The sequence below is a fragment of the Cherax quadricarinatus genome, chromosome 54 (assembly GCF_038502225.1).
Source record: "Cherax quadricarinatus isolate ZL_2023a chromosome 54, ASM3850222v1, whole genome shotgun sequence".
Taxonomy (NCBI): Eukaryota; Metazoa; Arthropoda; class Malacostraca; order Decapoda; family Parastacidae; genus Cherax; species Cherax quadricarinatus.
The window spans coordinates 22,613,731-22,626,230 of NC_091345.1; the positions used below are offsets into that span (position 1 = coordinate 22,613,731).

Genomic DNA, 12,500 nt, shown 5'->3' on the forward strand with positions numbered 1-12,500 from the left:
GTTCTTAACAGCGTCAGACCTCGGCGTCAGGTCGTAACACGTGGTACATACACCATTGGGGAGGGGGTACTTTGACTACGATATAAGCCCAGGGAACAGCGGGGCAAAGAGGTTGTTGGTGACAGGTCCGTCGAGCGAGAGCTCTGGACAGCCGCGTGTGTAGTGGACCACGCATTTGGGAATCTCGGGTCAGCTGGTCGGTGAATTAAGAGTGAGTACTAGTCCGTGTTACTGATAACATCTACCCTTCCCCCTGGTAATAAGTCTCATAGGTCAATTGCTATATTGTGTAAATTTCCGTCAGGATATGTTGTATTCTAGCCCTTTTATGTTATTAAGTAAACTATAGCCATAGTTCCCATTTTTATTTGTACCTTCATATGCTATTCCCTATTTTGTTAAGCACTGGGATATACAGGAGACGTGCTCACTCGCTGGGATACCTCCGGTAGAGTGGGTAGAGGTCTCACACTGGTGCTACTGGTGTTGCTGGTGCTAATAGTGTTGTTGGTGCTACTGGTGTTGCTGGTGCTACTGGTGTTGCAGGTGCTACTGGTGTTGCTGGTGTTGCAGGTGCTACTGGTGTTGCTGGTGCTACCAGTGTTGCTGGCGCTGCTTTGGTGTGGCTACTGGTGTTGCTGGTGCTGCTGGTGTTGCAGGTGCTACTGGTGTTGCAGGTGCTACTGGTGTTGCTGGTGCTACTGGTGTTGCTGGTGCTACTAGTGTTGCTGGTGCTACTGGTGTTGCAGGTGCTACTGGTGTTGCTGGTGCTAATAGTGTTGCTGGTGCTACTGATGTTGCTGGTGCTACTGGTGTTGCAGGTGCTACTGGTGTTGCTGGTGCTACTGGTGTTGCAGGTGCTACTGGTGTTGCTGGTGCTACTAGTGTTGCTGGTGCTGCTTTGGTGCGGCTACTGGTGTTGCTGGTGCTGCTTTGGTGCGGCTACTGGTGTTGCTGGTGCTGCTACTGGTGTTGCTGTGATGGTGGTGCTGCTATTGCTGTTGTTGGTGCTGCTGTTGCTGGTGAGCGGAGTCCTGCTGTGTTTACATGCTGGCAGTCACATGTTGCTCGGTACGACACTCTCAACCTGACTAGATGATTTCATCTTCCGTCTGGATGGGGTCTTTTAATTTAATACTTGAAGCTCTGCTTAGATTCTGTTTTTCTGCCTTAGTTGGTTTGGTAAATGTTAAGCATGTTGTATCTCTCATAGAAATGGAAATTATGAAAATACAAGAGGCTGTCGTTAATGTTTTCTCATACATAAGGCAACGGGGCGCTGGACCAGGCGATGAGAGAAAAGTTGTTGTGGCCAACTTCCGGAGGTACGATACTTTCCGTAGGACGCTACTCTAACAGCATCTCTAACCTGAATGACTTCAGTGGTGTCTCTGTCACCTTAAGTCTGAAATATGGTACATCAGAACAAGGACTCGGAGCAGCTGTTGGGCTCTGGAGGTGGGAAATGTGTGTATCCTTGCAGCTTGGGAGATGCGTGGGCTGGCAGCATCACAGCGCGATATTAGGTTATCGTCAGGAGAAAACTGTTTAGGATAAGCGTCCAGTGATTGTAGGAGTGTATGTGTGAGAGCACGCGACCTCTCCCACCTGCTGTTTGTTGAGCCAGAAGCCCGTCCATACATACAAGCCAGCAGGTGGAGGTTGTGGCGAGTCTGGCCCTGTCATCCTGGGAGATTAGGTCACGTTGTGTTTCATGTGTGACCTGTTAAGTAGGTCAACATCTGTGAGGGGCGGGGTGACCAGCCATCAGCTGTTGCTCCCAGCTGTTACTCACACTTGTCACGCAATTAGTGGCAATTTTAATTGGCAGCTAAAATAACTCGAGTGTTAAAGTTGATAATTGACGTGCAGACAAATTGCTTGTATTTTTGTGTTTAAATTACAAATATGATCAATCTAATATGTTTGGTGTCAAACTATGTTATTCAGCTTAGATATTAACATTGTGAATAAGTGAAAAATAAATAAAAATCGGTTAGTTGTAATACTGAAAACGCGAGGATTACCAGAAGATAATTTGATAAATCTGCTTTTGAAGGATAACAGGCATCACGGATTACTTATTGTAGTGGACTAATCTTATTTAAAATATAATAAAATTATCATGGCCTGGTGTAGGACCGAGCCGCGGGGGCGTTGACCCCCGGAAACCTCATTCAGGTATCCGTCGAGTATAGGGTGTTGGCAGGTGTGATGGAGTCACCTTCACTTATAAATAAAGACAGTGAAGCAAGTAAATAAAGGTAAGTTGGATACTCTCCTAGAAGTAACATTTTATTATAGCCCCAGAACTATACCCTGGCAAAATTTTATTTTGTTTTATTCACGGGGAAAAGCTAAACCTGTAAGGGTCAAGCGCCAGAATGTACTCCCATTTATATAGGCCAGAACTGAGCTTTATCAGCTGGGTACTGTATCCTAGTCATCAGTACTGTATCCTAGTCATCAGTACTGTATCCTAGTCATCAGTACTGTATCCTAGTCATCAGTACTGTATCCTAGTCATCAGTACTGTATCCTAGTCATCAGTACTGTATCCTAGTCATCAGTACTGTATCCTAGTCATCAGTACTGTATCCTAGTTATCAGTACTGTATCCTAGTCATCAGTACTGTATCCTAGTTATCAGTACTGTATCCTAGTTATCAGTACTGTATCCTAGTCATCAGTACTGTATCCTAGTTATCAGTACTGTATCCTAGTCATCAGTACTGTATCCTAGTCATCAGTACTGTATCCTAGTTATCAGTACTGTATCCTAGTCATCAGTACTGTATCCTAGTTATCAGTACTGTATCCTAGTCATCAGTACTGTATCCTAGTCGTCAGTACTGTATCCTAGTCATCAGTACTGTATCCTAGTCATCAGTACTGTATCCTAGTCATCAGTACTGTATCCTAGTCATCAGTACTGTATCCTAGTCATCAGTACTGTATCCTAGTTATCAGTACTGTATCCTAGTCATCAGTACTGTATCCTAGTTATCAGTACTGTATCCTAGTTATCAGTACTGTATCCTAGTCATCAGTACTGTATCCTAGTTATCAGTACTGTATCCTAGTCATCAGTACTGTATCCTAGTCATCAGTACTGTATCCTAGTTATCAGTACTGTATCCTAGTCATCAGTACTGTATCCTAGTTATCAGTACTGTATCCTAGTCATCAGTACTGTATCCTAGTCGTCAGTACTGTATCCTAGTCATCAGTACTGTATCCTAGTCATCAGTACTGTATCCTAGTCATCAGTACTGTATCCTAGTTATCAGTACTGTATCCTAGTCATCAGTACTGTATCCTAGTCATCAGTACTGTATCCTAGTCATCAGTACTGTATCCTAGTCATCAGTACTGTATCCTAGTCATCAGTACTGTATCCTAATCATCAGTACTGTATCCTAATCATCAGTACTGTATCCTAGTCATCAGTACTGTATCCTAGTCATCAGTACTGTATCCTAGTCATCAGTACTGTATCCTAGTCATCAGTACTGTATCCTAGTCATCAGTACTGTATCCTAGTCATCAGTACTGTATCCTAGTCATCAGTACTGTATCCTAATCATCAGTACTGTATCCTAGTCATCAGTACTGTATCCTAATCATCAGTACTGTATCCTAGTCATCAGTACTGTATCCTAATCATCAGTACTGTATCCTAGTCATCGGTACTGTATCCTAGTCATCAGTACTGTATCCTAGTCATCAGTACTGTATCCTAGTCATCAGTTCTGTATCCTAGTCATCAGTACTGTATCCTAATCATCAGTACTGTATCCTAATCATCAGTACTGTATCCTAATCATCAGTACTGTATCCTAATCATCAGTACTGTATCCTAGTCATCAGTACTGTATCCTAATCATCAGTACTGTATCCTAATCATCAGTACTATATCCTAATCATCAGTACTGTATCCTAATCATCAGTACTGTATCCTAGTCATCAGTACTATATCCTAATCATCAGTACTGTATCCTAATCATCAGTACTGTATCCTAGTCATCAGTACTGTATCCTAATCATCAGTACTGTATCCTAATCATCAGTACTGTATCCTAATCATCAGTACTGTATCCTAGTCATCAGTACTGTATCCTAATCATCAGTACTATCCTAGTCATCAGTACTGTATCCTAATCATCAGTACTGTATCCTAATCATCAGTACTATCCTAGTCATCAGTACTGTATCCTAATCATCAGTACTGTATCCTAGTCATCAGTACTGTATCCTAATCATCAGTACTATCCTAGTCATCAGTACTGTATCCTAATCATCAGTACTGTATCCTAGTCATCAGTACTGTATCCTAATCATCAGTACTGTATCCTAGTCATCAGTACTGTATCCTAATCATCAGTACTGTATCCTAATCATCAGTACTGTATCCTAATAATCAGCACTGTATCCTAATCATCAGTACTGTATCCTAGTCATCAGTACTGTATCCTAATCATCAGTACTGTATCCTAATCATCAGTACTGTATCCTAATCGTCAGTGCTGTATCCTAGTCATCAATACTATATCCTAATCATCAGTACTGTATCCTAATCATCAGTACTATCCTAGTCATCAGTACTGTATCCTAATCATCATTACTGTATCCTAGTCATCAGTACTGTATCCTAATCATCAGTACTGTATCCTAGTCATCAGTAGTGTATCCTAATCATCAGTACTGTATCCTAATCATCAGTACTGTATCCTAATCATCAGCACTGTATCCTAATCAGTACTGTATCCTAATCATCAGTACTGTATCCTAGTCATCAGTACTGTATCCTATTCATCAGTACTGTATCCTAATCATCAGTACTGTATCCTAATCATCAGTACTGTATCCTAGTCATCAGTACTGTATCCTAATCATCAGTACTATCCTAGTCATCAGTACTGTATCCTAATCATCAGTACTGTATCCTAGTCATCAGTACTGTATCCTAATCATCAGTACTGTATCCTAGTCATCAGTACTGTATCCTAATCATCAGTACTGTATCCTAATCATCAGTACTGTATCCTAATAATCAGCACTGTATCCTAATCATCAGTACTGTATCCTAGTCATCAGTACTGTATCCTAATCATCAGTACTGTATCCTAATCATCAGTACTGTATCCTAATCATCAGTGCTGTATCCTAGTCATCAGTACTATATCCTAATCATCAGTACTGTATCCTAATCATCAGTACTATCCTAGTCATCAGTACTGTATCCTAATCATCAGTACTGTATCCTAGTCATCAGTACTGTATCCTAATCATCAGTACTGTATCCTAGTCATCAGTAGTGTATCCTAATCATCAGTACTGTATCCTAATCATCAGTACTGTATCCTAATCATCAGCACTGTATCCTAATCAGTACTGTATCCTAATCATCAGTACTGTATCCTAGTCATCAGTACTGTATCCTATTCATCAGTACTGTATCCTAATCATCAGTACTGTATCCTAATCATCAGTACTGTATCCTAGTCATCAGTACTGTATCCTAATCATCAGTACTATCCTAGTCATCAGTACTGTATCCTAATCATCAGTACTGTATCCTAATCATCAGTACTGTATCCTAATCATCAGTACTGCATCCTAATCATCAGTACTGTATCCTAATCATCAGTACTGTATCCTAATCATCAGTACTGCATCCTAATCATCAGTACTGCATCCTAATCATCAGTACTATATCCTAATCATCAGTACTGTATCCTAATCATCAGTACTGTATCCTAATCATCAGTACTGTATCCTAATCATCAGTACTGTGTCCTAATCATTAGTACTGTATCCTAATCATCAGTACTGTATCCTAATCATCAGTACTGCATACTAATCATCAGTACTGTATCCTAATCATCAGTACTGTATCCTAATCATCAGTACTGTATCCTAATCATCAGTACTGCATCCTAATCATCAGTACTGTATCCTAATTATCAGTACTGTATCCTAATCATCAGTACTGTATCCTCATCATCAGTACTGTATCCTCATCATCAGTACTGTATCCTAATCATCAGTACTGTATCCTAATCATCAGTACTGTATCCTAGTCATCAGTACTGTATCCTAATCATCAGTACTGTATCCTCATCATCAGTACTGTATCCTAATCATCAGTACTGTATCCTCATCATCAGTACTGTATCCTAATCATCAGTACTGTATCCTAATCATCAGTACTGTATCCTAATCATCAGTACTGTATCCTAATCATCAGTACTGTATCCTAATCATCAGTACTGTATCCTAGTCATCAGTACTGTATCCTAATCATCAGTACTGTATCCTAATCATCAGTACTGTATCCTAATCATCAGTGCTGTATCCTAGTCATCAGTACTATATCCTAATCATCAGTACTGTATCCTAATCATCAGTACTATCCTACTCATCAGTACTGTATCCTAATCATCAGTACTGTATCCTAGTCATCAGTACTGTATCCTAATCATCAGTACTGTATCCTAGTCATCAGTAGTGTATCCTAATCATCAGTACTGTATCCTAATCATCAGTACTGTATCCTAATCATCAGCACTGTATCCTAATCAGTACTGTATCCTAATCATCAGTACTGTATCCTAGTCATCAGTACTGTATCCTATTCATCAGTACTGTATCCTAATCATCAGTACTGTATCCTAATCATCATTACTGTATCCTAGTCATCAGTACTGTATCCTAATCATCAGTACTATCCTAGTCATCAGTACTGTATCCTAATCATCAGTACTGTATCCTAATCATCAGTACTGTATCCTAATCATCAGTAGTGCATCCTAATCATCAGTACTGTATCCTAATCATCAGTACTGTATCCTAATCATCAGTACTGCATCCTAATCATCAGTACTGCATCCTAATCATCAGTACTATATCCTAATCATCAGTACTGTATCCTAATCATCAGTACTGTATCCTAATCATCAGTACTGTATCCTAATCATCAGTACTGTGTCCTAATCATTAGTACTGTATCCTAATCATCAGTACTGTATCCTAATCATCAGTACTGCATACTAATCATCAGTACTGTATCCTAATCATCAGTACTGTATCCTAATCATCAGTACTGTATCCTAATCATCAGTACTGCATCCTAATCATCAGTACTGTATCCTAATTATCAGTACTGTAACCTAATCATCAGTACTGTATCCTCATCATCAGTACTGTATCCTCATCATCAGTACTGTATCCTAATCATCAGTACTGTATCCTAATCATCAGTACTGTATCCTAGTCATCAGTACTGTATCCTAATCATCAGTACTGTATCCTCATCATCAGTACTGTATCCTAATCATCAGTACTGTATCCTCATCATCAGTACTGTATCCTAATCATCAGTACTGTATCCTAATCATCAGTACTGTATCCTAATCATCAGTACTGTATCCTAATCATCAGTACTGTATCCTAATCATCAGTACTGTATCCTAGTCATCAGTACTGTATCCTAATCATCAGTACTGTATCCTCATCATCAGTACTGTATCCTAATCATCAGTACTGTATCCTCATCATCAGTACTGTATCCTAATCATCAGTACTGTATCCTAATCATCAGTACTGTATCCTAATCATCAGTACTGTATCCTAATCATCAGTACTGTATCCTAATCATCAGTACTGTATCCTAATCATCAGTACTGTATCCTAATCATCAGTACTGTATCCTAATCATCAGTATTGTATCCTAAGAGAATGATGAATACAGCAACACTGATCAGTTGAAGAATACTTGCAACAGACATCTCAGTGGCATCCCAACTGGTCTCATCACCAGTACTGCATCAACCAACAAACTTATCAGCCCAACACGCTGAAGTGCACTGGCTGGCACTGGTCCAGTTCTCTCCACAACATTCCTACAGTTCTAGGTTATCTTAGAATTTGTAAATATTTTGGAAAAATTCTTCAAACCAGACCAAAAAAAAGTGTAAACTCTGGTAGTGTAGCTACAACACTGATCCTTCTTAGTATTTACCGTTGTCGCCTCTTTCTTTGTCCAGTCGTTTCTCCTTGTCTATAAACATTGCTCTTCATTTTCCATTTGTCACTGCTGATAACACCTCGTTACCCTGTCACTGCTGGTAACACCTCGTTACACTGTCACTGCTGGTAACACATTACCCTGTCACTGCTGGTAACACCTCGCTACCCTGTCACTGCTGGTAACACCTCGCTACCCTGTCACTGCTGGTAACACCTCGTTACCCTGTCACTGCTGGCAACACCTCGCTACCTTGTCACTGCTGGCAACACCTCGTTACCCTGTCACTGCTGGCAACACCTCGTTACCTTGTCACTGCTGGCAACACCTCGCTACCCTGTCACTGTTGGTAACACCTCGCTACCCTGTCACTGCTGGTAACACCTCGCTACCCTGTCACTGCTGGTAACACCTCGCTACCCTGTCACTGCTGATAACACCTCGCTACTCGGGCAACGGTGGCAACACCTCGTTACCTTGTCACTGCTGGTAACACCTCGTTACCCTGTCACTACTGGCAACACCTCACTACCCTGTCCCTGCTGGTAACACCTCCCTACCCTGACACTGCTGGCAACACCTCGCTACCCTGTCACTGCTGGGAACACCTCGTTACCCTGTCACTGCTGGCAACACCTCTCTACCCTGTCACTGCTGGCAACACCTCTCTACCCTGTCACTGCTGGCAACACCTCTCTACCCTGTCACTGTTGGCAACACCTCGCTACCCTGTCACTGCTGGCAACACCTCGCTTCCCTGCCACTGCTGATGACACCTCGTTGCCCTGTCACTGCTGGTAACACCTCGCTACCCTGCCACTGCTGGTAACACCTCGCTACCCTGTCACTGCTGGTAACACCTCGCTACCCTGTCACTGCTGGTAACACCTCGCTACCCTCTCACTCCTGATAACACCTCGCTACCCTGTCACTGCTGGTAACACCTCGTTACCCTGTCACTGCTGTTAACACCTCGCTACCCTGTCACTGCTGGTAACCCCTCGCTACCCTGCCACTGCTGGTAACACCTCGCTACCCTGCCACTGCTGGTAACACCTCGCTACCCTGCCACTGCTGGTAACACCTCGCTACCCTGCCACTGCTGGTAACACCTCGCTACCCTGCCACTGCTGGTAACACCTCGCTACCCTGCCACTGCTGGTAACACCTCGCTACCCTGCCACTGCTTGTAACACCTCGCTACCCTGCCACTGCTGGTAACACCTCGCTACCTTGTCACTGCCGGTAACACCTCGCTACCCTGTCACTGCTGGCAACACCTCGCTACCCTGTCACTGCTGGCAACACCTCGTTACGCTGTCACTGCTGGCAACACCTCGCTACCCTGTTACTTTTGGCAACACCTCGCTACCCTGTCACTGCTGGCAATATCTCTCTCCCCTGCCACTGCTAACACCTCGTTACCCTGTCACTGCTGGTAACACCTCGTTACACTGTCACTGCTGGTAACACATTACCCTGTCACTGCTGGTAACACCTCGCTACCCTGTCACTGCTGGTAACACCTCGCTACCCTGTCACTGCTGGTAACACCTCGTTACCTTGTCACTGCTGGCAACACCTCGCTACCTTGTCACTGCTGGCAACACCTCGTTACCCTGTCACTGCTGGCAACACCTCGTTACCTTGTCACTGCTGGCAACACCTCGCTACCCTGTCACTGTTGGTAACACCTCGCTACCCTGTCACTGCTGGTAACACCTCGCTACCCTGTCACTGCTGGTAACACCTCGCTACCCTGTCACTGCTGATAACACCTCGCTACTCGGGCAACGGTGGCAACACCTCGTTACCATGTCACTGCTGGTAACACCTCGTTACCCTGTCACTACTGGCAACACCTCACTACCCTGTCCCTGCTGGTAACACCTCCCTACCCTGTCACTGCTGGCAACACCTCGCTACCCTGTCACTGCTGGGAACACCTCGTTACCCTGTCACTGCTGGCAACACCTCTCTACCCTGTCACTGCTGGCAACACCTCTCTACCCTGTCACTGCTGGCAACACCTCTCTACCCTGTCACTGTTGGCAACACCTCGCTACCCTGTCACTGCTGGCAACACCTCGCTTCCCTGCCACTGCTGATGACAACTCGTTGCCCTGTCACTGCTGGTAACACCTCGTTACCCTGTCACTGCTGTTAACACCTCGCTACCCTGTCACTGCTGGTAACCCCTCGCTACCCTGCCACTGCTGGTAACACCTCGCTACCCTGCCACTGCTGGTAACACCTCGCTACCCTGCCACGGCTGGTAACACCTCGCTACCCTGCCACTGCTGGTAACACCTCGCTACCCTGCCACTGCTGGTAACACCTCGCTACCCTGCCACTGCTGGTAACACCTCGCTACCCTGCCACTGCTTGTAACACCTCGCTACCCTGCCACTGCTGGTAACACCTCGCTACCTTGTCACTGCCGGTAACACCTCGCTACCCTGTCACTGCTGGCAACACCTCGCTACCCTGTCACTGCTGGCAACACCTCGTTACGCTGTCACTGCTGGCAACACCTCGCTACCCTGTTACTTTTGGCAACACCTCGCTACCCTGTCACTGCTGGCAATATATCTCTCCCCTGCCACTGCTAACACCTCGTTACCCTGTCACTGCTGGTAACACCTCGCTACCCTGCCACTTTTGGTAACACCTCGCTACCCTGTCACTGCTGATAACACCTCGCTACCCTGTCACTGCTTGTAACAATTCGCTACCCTGTCACTGCTGGAAACACCTCGTTACCCTGTCACTCTTGGTAACACCTCGCTACCCTGCCACTGCTGGTAACACCTCGCTACCCTGTCACTGCTGGTAACACCTCGTTACCCTGTCACTGCTGGTAACCCCTCCCTACCCAGCCACTGCTCGTAACACCTCGCTTCCCTGCCACTGCTGGTAACACCTCGCTACCCTGCCACTGCTGGTAACACCTCGCTACCCTGCCACTGCTGGTAACACCTCGCTACCCTGTCACTGCTGGTAACACCTCGTTACCCTGTCACTGTTGGTAACACCTCGCTACCCTGCCACTGCTGGTAACACCTCGCTACCCTGTCACTGCTGGTAACACCTCGTTACCCTGTCACTGCTGGTAACGCCTCCCTACCCAGCCACTGTTCGTAACACCTCGCTTCCCTGCCACTGCTGGTAACACCTCGCTACCCTGCCACTGCTGGTAACACCTCGTTACCCTGTCACTGCTGGTAACCCCTCCCTACCCAGCCACTGCTCGTAACACCTCGCTTCCCTCCCACTGCTGGTAACACCTCGCTACCCTGCCACTGCTGGTAACACCTCGCTACCCTGCCACTGCTGGTAACACCTCGCTACCCTGTCACTGCTGGTAACATCTCGCTACCCTGTCACTGCTGGTAACACCTCGCTACCCTGCCACTGCTGGTAACCCCTCGCTACCCTGCCACTGCTGGTAACCCCTCGCTACCCTGCCAATGCTGGTAACACCTCGCTCCCCTGTCACTGCTGGTAACACCTCGCTACCCTGCCACTGCTGGTAACACCTCGCTACCCTGCCACTGCTGGTAACACCTCGCTACCCTGCCACTGCTGGTAACACCTCGCTACCCTGCCACTGCTGGTAACACCTCGCTACCCTGCCACTGCTGGTAACACCTCGCTACCCTGCCACTGCTGGTAACACCTCGCTACCCTGCCACTGCTGGTAACACCTTGCTACCCTGCCACTGCTGGTAACACCTCGCTCCCCTGTCACTGCTGGTAACACCTCGCTACCCTGCCACTGCTGGTAACACCTCGCTACCCTGCCACTGCTGGTAACACCTCGCTACCCTGCCACTGCTGGTAACACCTCGCTACCCTGCCACTGCTGGTAACACCTCGCTACCCTGCCACTGCTGGTAACACCTCGCTACCTTGCCACTGCTGGTAACACCTCGCTACCCTGCCACTGCTGGTAACACCTCGCTACCCTGCCACTGCTGGTAACACCTCGGTACCCTGCCACTGCTGGTAACACCTCGCTACCCTGCCACTGCTGGTAACACCTCGCTACCCTGCCACTGCTGGTAACACCTCGCTCCCCTGTCACTGCTGGTAACACCTCGCTACCCTGCCACTGCTGGTAACACCTCGCAACCCTGCCACTGCTGGTAACACCTCGCTACCCTGCCACTGCTGGTAACACCTCGCTACCCTGCCACTGCTGGTAACACCTCGCTATCCTGCCACTGCTGGTAACACCTCGCTACCTTGCCACTGCTGGTAACACCTCGCTACCCTGCCACTGCTGGTAACACCTCGCTACCCTGCCACTGCTGGTAACACCTCGCTACCCTGCCACTGCTGGTAACACCTCGCTACCTTGCCACTGCTGGTAACACCTCGCTACCTTGCCACTGCTGGTAACACCTCGCTACCCTGCCACTGCTGGTAACACCTCGCTACCCTGCCACTGCTGGTAACACCTCGCTAC

The 12,500-nt window shown here is 46.2% G+C and overlaps 1 protein-coding gene across 8 annotated transcripts in view; it reads left to right on the forward strand.

Annotated features, from left to right (window-relative positions):
• Positions 1-12,500, forward strand: part of RapGAP1 (Rap GTPase activating protein 1) — a 388,752-nt gene that overhangs the window by 186,351 nt on the left and 189,901 nt on the right. Inside the window, exon 1 of one of the 8 annotated variants that reach the window (XM_070096736.1) lies at positions 1,564-2,264. The exons of 6 other annotated variants lie outside the window; for them this stretch is intronic. The gene's annotated coding sequence lies outside the window, so the exon portion shown is untranslated. Of the gene's footprint in view, positions 1-1,563; positions 2,265-12,500 lie in introns of those variants that run through there. One more of the 8 variants, XM_070096735.1, reaches the window with a different exon arrangement.